We start from the raw sequence: 7,500 nt of genomic DNA, 5'->3' as shown, positions 1-7,500 counted from the left end.
GGCACCCGTGGGCGTTGCACTCGCAGTCGCAAAAAACGCTGGGCAAATATATATCTCGGAAGAGTAACGACAGTCCGAGCCTCCTGGCGTTGCACTCGCAGCCGCAAAAAAACGCTGGGCACATATATGTCTCGGAAGAGTAACGACAGTCCGAGTCTCCTGCGTGGGAAGAGTCTTTCTAGGCCCTGACCCACGGGAAGGGTGTAGCTTCCCCCATCCCGGACATTTGACGTCGTCACACTACCGGTATTGACTAATAGACTGATTGCTGATAATCATTAGCCATACACTGGGGGAAACGGCCGACAGGGGCGGCAACATAGTGGAGCCGCAGTGTCACTAATGTACAGAGATAGAACAGTTTCGACTGGAACTAGAGTAACCGTATACACGGCACTGATTAGTAATAGATGCAGAGCCATCAGAATACAGATAATATATACAACCGTCCCTATACATGCTGAAAGACTCTGCACACAATGAGAACCACACGTCAGCCAGACACTCTTATCACACACTACTCTCTTATCACACACAATATCTAACCACCAGCATGGAAGAACATCCAGTGCATCCTCTCCGCCACATGACACAATCCACACTATCATTACCAGACCGGGAGGTCCACCCAGAAAACACAATATCCCACCCTTCCGACATCCGCACATTGCTCAGCTAAGCCACGAACACCCACACATGTCCTACACAGTGGTGCACCCAACATCACAATACTGCCTCCTGTCACAGCACACAAACAATGGCAGGAATGAAAGACACAGATCTGCCACAACCATGGAATCGGAGCGCCGCCTGTCATGAGCCAAAAGTGCATCCTGACGTGACAAATCGGATAATACCGCAGGCATCCAATTACGATAATCACTATCAACGAACCTGCCGCCCCCCCCCCCCCAATACACCTTTCCCTACAACAATGTGTATCTGAACCTACGCTATATCGTACCTTAACCTAACCTATATCGTACCTTAACCTAACCTATATCGTACCTTAACCTAACCTATATCGTACCTTAACCTAACCTATATCGTACCTTAACCTAACCTATATCGTACCTTAACCTAACCTATATCGTACCTTAACCTAACCTATATCGTACCTTAACCTAACCTATATCGTACCTTAACCTAACCTATATCGTACCTTAACCTAACCTATATCGTACCTTAACCTAACCTATATCGTGCCTTAACCTAACCTATATCGTGCCTTAACCTAACCTATATCGTGCCTTAACCTAACCTATATCGTGCCTTAACCTAACCTATATCGTCACGTTGTGCCTTAACCTAACCTACGTTGTGCCTTAACCTAACCTACGTTGTGCCTTAACCTAACCCATGTTGTGCCTTAACCTAACCCATGTTGTGCCTTAACCTAACCCATGTTGTGCCTTAACCTAACCCATGTTGTGCCTTAACCTAACCCATGGTGTGCCTTAACCTAACCCATGGTGTGCCTTAACCTAACCCATGTTGTGCCTTAACCTAACCCATGTTGTGCCTTAACCTAACCCACGTTGTGCCTTAACCTAACCCACGTTGTGCCTTAACCTAACCCACGTTGTGCCTTAACCTAACCCACGTTGTGCCTTAACCTAACCTACGTTGTGCCTTAACCTAACCCATGTTGTGCCTTAACCTAACCCATGTTGTGCCTTAACCTAACCCATGTTGTGCCTTAACCTAACCCATGTTGTGCCTTAACCTAACCCATGGTGTGCCTTAACCTAACCCATGGTGTGCCTTAACCTAACCCATGGTGTGCCTTAACCTAACCCATGGTGTGCCTTAACCTAACCCATGTTGTGCCTTAACCTAACCCATGTTGTGCCTTAACCTAACCCATGTTGTGCCTTAACCTAACCCATGTTGTGCCTTAACCTAACCCATGTTGTGCCTTAACCTAACCCATGTTGTGCCTTAACCTAACCCATGTTGTGCCTTAACCTAACCCATGTTGTGCCTTAACCTAACCCATGTTGTGCCTTAACCTAACCCATGTTGTGCCTTAACCTAACCCATGTTGTGCCTTAACCTAACCCATGTTGTGCCTTAACCTAACCCATGTTGTGCCTTAACCTAACCCATGTTGTGCCTTAACCTAACCCATGTTGTGCCTTAACCTAACCCATGTTGTGCCTTAACCTAACCCATGTTGTGCCTTAACCTAACCCATGTTGTGCCTTAACCTAACCCATGTTGTGCCTTAACCTAACCCATGTTGTGCCTTAACCTAACCCATGTTGTGCCTTAACCTAACCCATGTTGTGCCTTAACCTAACCCATGTTGTGCCTTAACCTAACCCATGTTGTGCCTTAACCTAACCCATGTTGTGCCTTAACCTAACCCATGTTGTGCCTTAACCTAACCCATGTTGTGCCTTAACCTAACCCATGTTGTGCCTTAACCTAACCCATGTTGTGCCTTAACCTAACCCATGTTGTGCCTTAACCTAACCCATGTTGTGCCTTAACCTAACCCATGTTGTGCCTTAACCTAACCCATGTTGTGCCTTAACCTAACCCATGTTGTGCCTTAACCTAACCCATGTTGTGCCTTAACCTAACCCATGTTGTGCCTTAACCTAACCCATGTTGTGCCTTAACCTAACCCATGTTGTGCCTTAACGTAACCCATGTTGTGCCTTAACGTAACCCATGTTGTGCCTTAACCTAACCTATAATGTGCCTTAACCTAACCTAAAGTGCGCCGTAACCTAAACTATATTGCGCCTTAACCTGACGCACGTTGTCGCTGAACCTGCTCTGTAATTGTTATGCAACCCGTTAAAGTAGTGTAGTGTTGCCTAACCGCAACCCTCGCAATATAGTTCGCTACTCGCACTGCCCGGTCCCCTGTGTATCGCGTCATGTTAAACACCTTGCAGGTGTTGCTGACTTTCCACATGCTCCTGCTATACACTGTAGTGTGGATAGCAGCAGGACGTACATGCCCCCCCCCCTTCCCCCCTGCCTTCGCAAGCTGGTCGGTGAGAAGTTTGCATGTTCAATGCCCTTCGCATGCCGACGTACTCAGCCTACGTTGTGGTACGGCCTGTCACCTGTCCGCCGATGTACGCAAAACCCACAAACTGTACTGCACATTGCTCCGTATGTACTGAATGATACATCGTGGCCCATGTGACCGTATGACGACAGCGCCTAGCAACGGCGGACCATACAGTCCAAATATTGTGCACGCAGCTACGTGTCGTCTCCCTATAAGAGCTGGATTGCAGTGTGGTACGCCATACAGACGTGTGGGAGGAACGGACGCCCTGGATGGCGATCAGCATGAGCAGTCTGTTGATGTAGTGGAGCGTGTATTCGGACGTAGTCGTCTCTTCTCACACACCGTGATAGCATGTTGCACCGCGTTCCACATCTGCGACATGCTGCAGAGGCGGGCTGACAGTCGTTCGCGCAATGGACACCGCATACGTACGGGGTCTACCTTCCACGTGTTCTCTAGGCGTGCACATGTTGTTGCGTCTATGTGGGCAGACGTAGTGTGTTGTGACACCTGACACAGGCATGCAATACTCGTTGCAAATGGCGATGGACGTGTACGTTTGCTGGTGACGTTACGCAAATGAACAACCGGTAACCCGTTGTGGTGCGGTTGTTCTCGCTAGAGGTGAATCAGTGTTGGCGACGATCGGTCGAGCTATTAACCGGTTGTTTCAGGGATACCCACCATGCCCACGAACGTGAAAGGGGACCCACCATGCCCACGAACGTGAAAGGGGATCTGGGTGTGAGGCGATACGCGGCGGTGGCTGGGTGGGACCGTCCCCGGCCGGTGAGGGGGGGCCGCCCGGCGTGCTGGCAGCGCGGTGCGTGGGCGCACGCGCTACAGCCGGCTGGTGGGGGCGGCCGGTGGCAGGCGCGCCGGCCGACGGACGCGGCAGGCGGCGCAGCTGCGCGCCGGCGCCCCCTGCTCGCGGCGCCTTGCGGCCAAAGTAGGTCCTCGCGGGCCCGGTGCGAAGCGCGGTGGCCATCTGCAGTGTGCTGGTCCGATTGAGGACTTTGTGCGCTGAGGATGCGCCGCCGCCCGGCGCTCGGCGCCGCGACGCCGTCTGCTGCTCGGTCGCCCCAGCGGTTCTCGCAGGTGGTTTGTATCGCAGCTGTGCGGACGTGTTGGCGCGTGCGCTGTGCTGGGAGAGTTCGCTTCGGCACCCAAGTAGGGCTTTTGTCCTTCTGTGGCGCTGGCGTTGGAGCTGCCGGTCACCGTAGGTGGCGCGTGTTGTCTCCCGCCGGCAATGCCACGACAGCACGCTCCCGGGCCTCTGTCGGCAGCGGCAAGCTCAGTTGGGAGCACGGGTGGTCGCACCTAAAGCGTCTACTCGCCTAACTCCGGGCGATTGCGCCTCTCTCGAACCCGACCAAGTACTTAGGACGGCGCTGCGCGCCGCCGGGACCTGAGAGGGTTTCGAGGTGTGTTGTGCAGGGGAGCTCAGCCTCCTCCTGTTTGCAGAATAATTGAGCGGACGCTTGCGTGTTCGCGCGGGCCCCCGGGACACACTCCCGGGCGGCCGGCTGCTCAGCTCTAGTTGACGCAGCTCCCTGGTTGATCCTGCCAGTAGTCATATGCTTGTCTCAAAGATTAAGCCATGCATGTCTCAGTACAAGCCGCATTAAGGTGAAACCGCGAATGGCTCATTAAATCAGTTATGGTTCCTTAGATCGTACCCACGTTACTTGGATAACTGTGGTAATTCTAGAGCTAATACATGCAAACAGAGTCCCGACCAGAGATGGAAGGGACGCTTTTATTAGATCAAAACCAATCGGTCGGCTCGTCCGGTCCGTTTGCCTTGGTGACTCTGAATAACTTAGGGCTGATCGCACGGTCCTCGTACCGGCGACGCATCTTTCAAATGTCTGCCTTATCAACTGTCGATGGTAGGTTCTGCGCCTACCATGGTTGTAACGGGTAACGGGGAATCAGGGTTCGATTCCGGAGAGGGAGCCTGAGAAACGGCTACCACATCCAAGGAAGGCAGCAGGCGCGCAAATTACCCACTCCCGGCACGGGGAGGTAGTGACGAAAAATAACGATACGGGACTCATCCGAGGCCCCGTAATCGGAATGAGTACACTTTAAATCCTTTAACGAGTATCTATTGGAGGGCAAGTCTGGTGCCAGCAGCCGCGGTAATTCCAGCTCCAATAGCGTATATTAAAGTTGTTGCGGTTAAAAAGCTCGTAGTTGGATTTGTGTCCCACGCTGTTGGTTCACCGCCCGTCGGTGTTTAACTGGCATGTATCGTGGGACGTCCTGCCGGTGGGGCGAGCCGAAGGCGTGCGACCGCCTCGTGCGTGCTCGTGCGTCCCGAGGCGGACCCCGTTGAAATCCTACCAGGGTGCTCTTTATTGAGTGTCTCGGTGGGCCGGCACGTTTACTTTGAACAAATTAGAGTGCTTAAAGCAGGCAAGCCCGCCTGAATACTGTGTGCATGGAATAATGGAATAGGACCTCGGTTCTATTTTGTTGGTTTTCGGAACCCGAGGTAATGATTAATAGGGACAGGCGGGGGCATTCGTATTGCGACGTTAGAGGTGAAATTCTTGGATCGTCGCAAGACGAACAGAAGCGAAAGCATTTGCCAAGTATGTTTTCATTAATCAAGAACGAAAGTTAGAGGTTCGAAGGCGATCAGATACCGCCCTAGTTCTAACCATAAACGATGCCAGCCAGCGATCCGCCGCAGTTCCTCCGATGACTCGGCGGGCAGCCTCCGGGAAACCAAAGCTTTTGGGTTCCGGGGGAAGTATGGTTGCAAAGCTGAAACTTAAAGGAATTGACGGAAGGGCACCACCAGGAGTGGAGCCTGCGGCTTAATTTGACTCAACACGGGAAACCTCACCAGGCCCGGACACCGGAAGGATTGACAGATTGATAGCTCTTTCTTGATTCGGTGGGTGGTGGTGCATGGCCGTTCTTAGTTGGTGGAGCGATTTGTCTGGTTAATTCCGATAACGAACGAGACTCTAGCCTGCTAACTAGTCGCGTGACATCCTTCGTGCTGTCAGCGATTACTTTTCTTCTTAGAGGGACAGGCGGCTTCTAGCCGCACGAGATTGAGCAATAACAGGTCTGTGATGCCCTTAGATGTTCTGGGCCGCACGCGCGCTACACTGAAGGAATCAGCGTGTCTTCCTAGGCCGAAAGGTCGGGGTAACCCGCTGAACCTCCTTCGTGCTAGGGATTGGGGCTTGCAATTGTTCCCCATGAACGAGGAATTCCCAGTAAGCGCGAGTCATAAGCTCGCGTTGATTACGTCCCTGCCCTTTGTACACACCGCCCGTCGCTACTACCGATTGAATGATTTAGTGAGGTCTTCGGACTGGTACGCGGCATTGACTCTGTCGTTGCCGATGCTACCGGAAAGATGACCAAACTTGATCATTTAGAGGAAGTAAAAGTCGTAACAAGGTTTCCGTAGGTGAACCTGCGGAAGGATCATTACCGACTAGACTGCATGTCTTTCGATGTGCGTGTCGTGTCGCGCAACACGCTACCTGTACGGCTCGCAGTAGCTGTGCGCCGCGTGCGGAACCACGCGTTCGTCTCAAAACTAACGGCAATGTTGTGTGGTACGAGCGCTGAAGCGCTGGAGCGGCTGGCCTGCGGCACCTGGCGCCTGGCGCCGGTTTTGAATGACTTTCGCCCGAGTGCCTGTCCGCTCCGGTGTGGAGCCGTACGACGCCCATCGGCCGTGAGGCCGTTGGACACTGAACGCTGGAACAGGGGCCGCCACACGCCTCAGTCCCGCCTATGCAACTGTCTTGAAAGAGATAGTGGAAACTACGAAAAGATCACCCAGGACGGTGGATCACTCGGCTCGTGGGTCGATGAAGAACGCAGCAAATTGCGCGTCGACATGTGAACTGCAGGACACATGAACATCGACGTTTCGAACGCACATTGCGGTCCATGGATTCCGTTCCCGGGCCACGTCTGGCTGAGGGTCGGCTACGTATACTGAAGCGCGCGGCGTTTGCCCCGCTTCGCAGACCTGGGAGTGTCGTGGCCGCCTGTGGGGCCGGCCGCGTCTCCTTAAACGTGCGATGCGCGCCCGTCGCCTGGCGGTTCGCATACCGGTACTTACTCGGTAGCGTGCACAGCCGGCTGGCGGTGTGGCGTGCGACACCTCGTACAACGACCTCAGAGCAGGCGAGACTACCCGCTGAATTTAAGCATATTACTAAGCGGAGGAAAAGAAACTAACAAGGATTCCCCCAGTAGCGGCGAGCGAACAGGGAAGAGTCCAGCACCGAACCCCGCAGGCTGCCGCCTGTCGTGGCATGTGGTGTTTGGGAGGGTCCACTACCCCGACGCCTCGCGCCGAGCCCAAGTCCAACTTGAATGAGGCCACGGCCCGTAGAGGGTGCCAGGCCCGTAGCGGCCGGTGCGAGCGTCGGCGGGACCTCTCCTTCGAGTCGGGTTGCTTGAGAGTGCAGCTCCAAGTGGGT

At 53.4% G+C, this 7,500-nt stretch overlaps 3 non-coding genes across 3 annotated transcripts in view; all 3 read left to right on the top strand.

The window, feature by feature from the left end:
* The first annotated feature begins 4,584 nt into the window (after nt 1-4,584).
* Nucleotides 4,585-6,493, top strand: LOC126435980 (small subunit ribosomal RNA). Its single transcript, XR_007580333.1, has one exon. It is a non-coding gene; the product is annotated as a small subunit ribosomal RNA (ribosomal RNA).
* Nucleotides 6,494-6,844: 351 nt separating this feature from the next.
* Nucleotides 6,845-6,999, top strand: LOC126435986 (5.8S ribosomal RNA). Its single transcript, XR_007580338.1, has one exon. It is a non-coding gene; the product is annotated as a 5.8S ribosomal RNA (ribosomal RNA).
* Nucleotides 7,000-7,187: 188 nt separating this feature from the next.
* Nucleotides 7,188-7,500, top strand: part of LOC126435995 (large subunit ribosomal RNA) — a 4,223-nt gene continuing 3,910 nt past the window's right edge. Inside the window, exon 1 of the ribosomal RNA XR_007580346.1 lies at nt 7,188-7,500. This exon is cut by the window's right edge and continues 3,910 nt beyond it. This is a non-coding gene — a ribosomal RNA (large subunit ribosomal RNA).

The sequence above is a fragment of the Schistocerca serialis genome, unplaced genomic scaffold (genome assembly GCF_023864345.2).
Source record: "Schistocerca serialis cubense isolate TAMUIC-IGC-003099 unplaced genomic scaffold, iqSchSeri2.2 HiC_scaffold_1224, whole genome shotgun sequence".
Lineage (NCBI taxonomy): Eukaryota > Metazoa > Arthropoda > Insecta > Orthoptera > Acrididae > Schistocerca > Schistocerca serialis.
This window is presented reverse-complemented; position numbering and strand designations above follow the sequence as displayed.